This window comes from Canis aureus, chromosome 17, assembly GCF_053574225.1.
Source record: "Canis aureus isolate CA01 chromosome 17, VMU_Caureus_v.1.0, whole genome shotgun sequence".
NCBI lineage: Eukaryota > Metazoa > Chordata > Mammalia > Carnivora > Canidae > Canis > Canis aureus.
The window spans coordinates 51,362,064-51,368,515 of NC_135627.1; positions in this window are offsets into that span (position 1 = coordinate 51,362,064).

The following is a 6,452-nucleotide window of genomic DNA, read 5'->3' on the forward strand; positions in this document are numbered from 1 at the left end:
CACCGTCACCTCTTATCTGTAAGTTGAGTGTCTGCTGCATAGTAAACACTGTGGATAGAAGTGTGTGCATGTGAGAGAGAGACAGACAGAGAGAGGGGGGAGAAAGAGAGAGAGAGATTGTATGTGTGTGTGTTTATATTCAGATCTCCAAACATTCTAGGATCTGAACACAGGTCAGTCCAGCAGAGCAAACCACTCAAGCCTCTGCTTGGCCATGTTTCCTGATTCCAAGAATCCTCTCCTGAGAAGACAGCTGGACTGAGTTACCAGCCTTTTGTTTTACTGCTGGAACTGGGAGCAGATGTGACTGTGACCTCTCCCCACAGTGTCTCATGTGCTACTCCTACCACACAGCCACCTCCTCAGCATATGACACCCAAAAGAGCTCCACTCTGAGCCACTGAGCCATCAGTAGACCAGCCTACTGCACCAGCTTCGCCAAGCTTCTCCCCTGCTGCCAAGAAGTATGGATCTCAGTGAGCATTGGATGCTTGAGAAGGAACCAGGGACCCCGTGGGGCACTTCAATCTGCATTTTTGTGCAGCTTGACTTCTTTTAGGCTTGCCTTGGTTTTCCCCCCAGTCAACTCCTGTTTCTGGTTGCTCTTAAATTGCTGTGTAAGTGTAGAAGTTGTTGGGGAGAACAAAGGCAAGGAGATGTAGATAAAATTAAATGTCCTAATAACCCGTGGCCCATTGACAAATACTCGAGGCAGACAGAATGTGACCTTCCTCCAGGAAACTCCCAAAGTGTTAATGCTTTGCTAGAGGGAAAAACAACCGTAGCTTGACAGTAGCTAGGCCTCCAGGATCCTGTGGGTCTTCTTTAGAATTGAAACTTCCCTATGTGTTTATCTCCCCAACTCTAAAGTATATATAATCAATCCTCCTCACAACCCCCAGTGTGGTTCTTGCTGCCCACAGTCTTGTCCCTGTGCTTTAATAAAAAAAATACCTTTTTGTACCGAAAATGTCTCAAGAATTCCTTCCTTCCAACCTTCAAATCACCTCAGAAGCATGTGTCTTCTTGCTGCTCCCCCCAAACAAGAAAGAAAACAGATTAAACAACAACAACAACAAAAAAAAACATATGACATCTTCCAACGATATGCCTACAGATGGGTGGCCTATAGGGTGGGCAGCACAACCTGGAAACTTCTAAGCATGACGGGGGACCCACTATAAAAATTAGGCCAGGAAGTAAGCACACACCAACTGGCCCAGGCAAAAACAAGGTTTGTCGCCGCTATGAACATCTCTGCAGACAGGATCTGTATTGTGGCCCTTTGCTGTGCAGCATGTAGCATATTTGGAGATGGTGGCAGTGGTCGTAGTTCTCAATAATCCCTATGAAACGAGAAGAATAAAAAAGCAAAAGGGTTCTTGAGTGGGGAGGGAGTGTGGCAGGCAGCAAAAATAGGTAAAGCGGCTTTCCCTGCCTTTGTCTCTCCCTGCAAAGTAAACTGTCAGAGACATCCGTCTTCTAAGCTTGGCCCCACCTCAAAACCTTTAAGCTCTCCACTGTTCAAACTTCTCAGGCAAGGTGTTAAAAACAAACCATTCTTTAAAAAAAAAAAATTCAATTTGCCAACATATAGTATAACACCCAGAGCTCATCCCATCAAGTGCCCTCCTTAGTGCCTGTCACCCAGTTACCCCATCCCCTCCACCCACCTCCCCTTCTGGATCCCTTTGTTTCATTCCTATGTGGACTATAAAAACAAGCCATTCTAATAAATTCTCCTAAGTAAATTCTCCTGGCCAGAGATATGTATTACCACAGAGAATAAATCCCTAAGGCAAGGGAGTGGCTCTCAGCTGCCCCGAGGATCTTAGAATCCTACAAAAGATAGAGGAAAGCCTACTCAACCTGCCAACCAGGTGAGGTTTTTTCAGAAGAAAAAGCACCTCCCCCTTCTTCACTTGTCCAAGGGTTTAAAGGGAATAACCTGGCACTCACGAATATTGAATCCTCCGGATTAACTGGCTTTGAGTTTTGTCGATTCGGGGTTAATGAGAGCCAAACACTGGGAACGGCAGGATGTGTCAGGCTGGCATCCTCACCCCTGCACGAGAAGACCCAGGGAATGAGCACCTCTGAGAAGGATCACCCCTGAGAGACCCCATCAGTGGCGGGCCCACTCCAGACTCTCCTCTCTCCTGTTGACAAAGAGGAAGTTTCTCCACCCGCAGGCCATGAATACAGCCCTGCAAACCAGAGTTCTGCTGCTGGCCAGGGTGCAGTCAAATGACAGCAGAGCAGCACCAAGAGAGAGCTTCCAGGGTATTCTTAATTGGGTGCGCAGGATCCAGAGTCTACTAATGGCCATTTAAATACCAGCACCATTAGCTGTGTCGCTGTAGAACTACCTACCAGATGTGTAACAACCATATTTACTGTTCTGTTTGCAGCTGGTTGTACCTTCTCTGGGCTCATGCCCCATTCGTTCAGATGGCTGTTTCCCCATCTGCTTCAATGAGAGTGCCTCAATGCAGCCCCAGGACATGATGTCCCATGTGCTCCCAGAGGATGCCCAGTACGGGATCAGGAGAGAGAGAGTAGTGTAGAGGTCAAATGACTGCTAGCATCTGATTTTTATTAAAAACAACATTTAAAAAGAACAACCATTCTATTGCCACCAGAGTATTTTATTTTTCTGCTGGGAGAAGAAAAGCTCTGTGAATGTTTTATTCAGCAGGAACTAGAACACTGTTATTATAAACTTTCTTTCCCAAACTAATTCCCTGAGCTTACACTGCCAGAATTCCTCCTCTCCAGGGCAGTTATGCCTTCATTCATTGACTTCTGAGATCCTTCTAGAAAATCTGCCACCCAGACTCCAGCAAGCAGCAGATGGTCTCAGTGGGGCTATGGAACTCATTGTGGTGCAGCCCCGCCCAGGATGGCTCTGAGAAAACCCACAAGCTGTGTTATCAGAAAGGAACACCATGCTGCTGTCCTTACCAGGATGCTCTTCAGGAGCAGATGAGAGCCTGTTGACAGCCCTTGGGATGGGGGGAGGGGTGTCCCTATCTGCACTGTCACCTCCAGAGTTCTGGGTGAAGTGTCACCTCCTGAAGTCAGCCTGTTGGCCAAAGACACCCCCCACCCCAAGTTAGTGGAGGTAAATATCAGCCAAGGGGAAAATGAGAGACGTGGCATATCCCAAATTCTGGAAGTTCCTAGATGGTTCTACAAATAGAAACAATTCCTGTCACCTTTGATGTTGGTACCATTCAAACATATCCAATGGAATCTGATAGAGGAACTATAAAGTTGTAAAAATCAGCTCCCCTTTGAAAGCTCATTCAGATTGACCACTATTGGAGGAGAAACTCTCCCATTATGGCAGCATCAGGAAAAGCCACTACCGAGAGTGGGCATAAAACAAAACAAAAAAACAATAATGAATGACCAGGAGTTGAAGGACATGCTAAAAGAAGCAGTCACCAGAGACAAAATGGGAATGGCAGCAATGGTGAAAACAGGAGTCACCAAATGAAGTTGCTGTGTAAGACAGTCTACTGGCACTGGTATCCATTTCCAACTTCTATCATCTTCCCTGTATCCCAGGGAAAGGAAAGTTGAAACTGCATCTCCCAACCTATATAGCTACATTTCTGGGTTTCATTTAGGTTCAGTCAACAAAATCCACTTATTTAAGCTCCGAAAGATGGAAGGCTTTGCAAGTATGCTAGTGGATAAGTGGGCACCAGTAGAGATGAGAGTTGGCAGCAGATGAGCTCCACGCTCCAATGGCTGGTACCAGTTTGGAGGGTTGCAAAGATTACACCAGTGGTAGTGGAAGATGCGGTTTCTTGATTTCTGGGTGGTTGACAGAGAGGTGTGACCTCAAAGCCAAATGTTAAATGGTAGCCTCCAGTTGCCACACTTTAAGCCTTTCCAGGGATTCTGGAAGCCCTTAGTTCTCTATATTAAATCCTTTTCTTCTTGTAATACCTAGAGTGACAAGCAGACTGGGTGGTGGTTCATCAACCCATTTTGTTTCCTCCTGTGTACCCAACCAGACTATCTGTCCTCGCCTCCCTTAGGATTAGGTATGACCCTATGTTCATGGATTGTGATGGGTCACAATCCATCACAGTTGGACACCACTTTCAGATCTGAGCTAAACAGCCAACACTTCAAAGCTCCCATGTTCTTCTCCCTTCCACTTGCCTGATGCAGACAAGCACAATGACCTTGAAGGTTACTAGTGGAGATGGTGGAGCCAGAGGGTGGAATAGAATGAGCCTGGGTCCCTACGTCACTCTTTGGAAGAGAAGCTCTTGGCCATCATGGTGGCACCAGACAAAACCACAACCAGTGGGTGAAAGGAAGAGAAAGGTGTTAGAGTTGAGGAAGGGGTTGTGGACACAATGAGGACAAAATGGTTGAAAGCAGTGGTCACTGAAGGGAGAGTGAAAAAAAATGCCTGCTATCATGGTGTCACCAAGGCTGGGAGGTTAATCTAATACAGCAGTTAGCAGCACCCCTGTTAAGAGAAGTTGCTTCTGTTTCTGCGCTGAACTGACTCATGACAAGAGCTCTCAAGGTGAAAGTCAGAGCAAATCACTAATAATACATAAAAACATTATAGGGCCCAACCAAAAAGAACACATGAGCTGGCCAGAATCTACCTAAAAAGAAAGATTTGGAGTCCGTTTAAAGTTCCTGGGTGGATAAACTCAGGAATAAAATTTCTTTGATGTCACATGAACCCTGGCCCCTGCCTATCATTCCATCCTTATCCTCCTGCACCTGCCATACACACTGAGCTCCATAAAAACACAGAAAAGCCCCCAAACACACCATAGATCTTACTTTCATATTCCACAGAGGAGCTGGGGTTCTGTGGAATATGATGGGAAATCATCACAGATGGGAAATCATCCTTCCAGGTTCCAAGACGTCCAGAGGTGGCACCCATGGAGAAGCCTCCCCACTGGACAGATGAAAAGCCATCTTTCTCCACAGTGGACCTTGATTCCAAGAGCTGTTCCCTTTGAATGAGCTCCAGGAGCAGATGCAGATCTCAGAGACAAGTGGGCACATCCCAAGCTACAGATGTGAGGCCTGGCAACTGAACTGACAACTCAAATAGCATCTCTCATGGATGAGCCAGGCCAGCTGGTCTGTTCCACTGGCTGGTAACATCGTGCCTTAGAAACGTGCCTGCCTCTTATTTTCTGATGTGTCACAATTTACCCTTTTGTGAATGTTTCAGAACATTCTGGAGTATAGGAGGCTAATCATCCCTCATGGTGTGACATCTTTGAGAAGACTGAGGGCTCAGGCCCAGAACCTCTCTACGTCATCCTGAAGGCAGCCACATGGTCACCGTTGGTCCATCCACTGCCATTTCCCTTTCAGTGGTTCACAAATCAAGAAGAAAGGGAAAACACATTCTTCAGGCTGGCCAAGTAAACAAACCCTGAGAAAGAAATACACTGTACTAAAAGTAGAGTACAAAATAAACACCCATCCATGCTCTGAGAAGATCGATGTTCTTATTGACAACAGCAAAGCCAGTAGAAGAACCATGCATCTATTTTGGTCCCACCCTTGATGAAAGATGGCCTTCATTTAAGTTTTCATTGGCTCCAAAGAAAGGGAAAGGAGCCTCAGTTTCTGCTGCTCATGTCAGTTTGCGTTTTGGCTTCAGAACATAATAAACATCAGCTCTGAGGGCCTGTCTTGGAGTTGAGGACAAAGAGAGGGGGCTTCAGCCTTTGGAACTCTTTCATGACCAGATGGCACCTGCTTAAAGAGTTCCTACTCGCAACATGTCTTATAGGGGAGAAGATAAAAACTCTGATCCCAATCAGCTTTATATCTTATCAACCCAAGGATCACTCTGAACCTAAGATTCAAAATGAAAAACTAGGATAGTAACTCTTTTTTGAAGGCAGAGCATGTGCTGTAAACTGTACAAAACACTTTCTATATATAATATCATTTAATTCACCCAACAGGGCCCAGAGGTAGGTTGTTCTATTCTATTATGCAGAGAATGACATTGAGTCTCAGAAAAATTAAGGAAACTACCTGAAGCCCTATCACTTCTAAGCAGCAGAACCAATAGTCAAATCTGGTTTTGCTTGACCCCAAATTCTGGGCTCTTACCCAGAGCTTTAATTAGTATCAGGACTCAGGACTGAGTAAAGATGCTTATAGCTCAGATGTAGAGATAGGAGAACGAACATTGAATATTGTGGGAACAAGGAAAGTTTCAGGTTTGGGGAGTGCTGAAAGGTAGGTAGGCTTGATTGACACCCAGAACTAGGCCCCTCACATGGGAATTTCAAGCCAAGAGGGAATATTCATAAGGCAGAAGGTCACCTTGGCTCTCCAGACCCCTTTATCCCCCAAAATAATAAAAATGGAGGGAACTCTGAGAGCACCTTATAATACTCAGTTACCCCCTGGGGTAATTTGTGTCCACAAGGTCT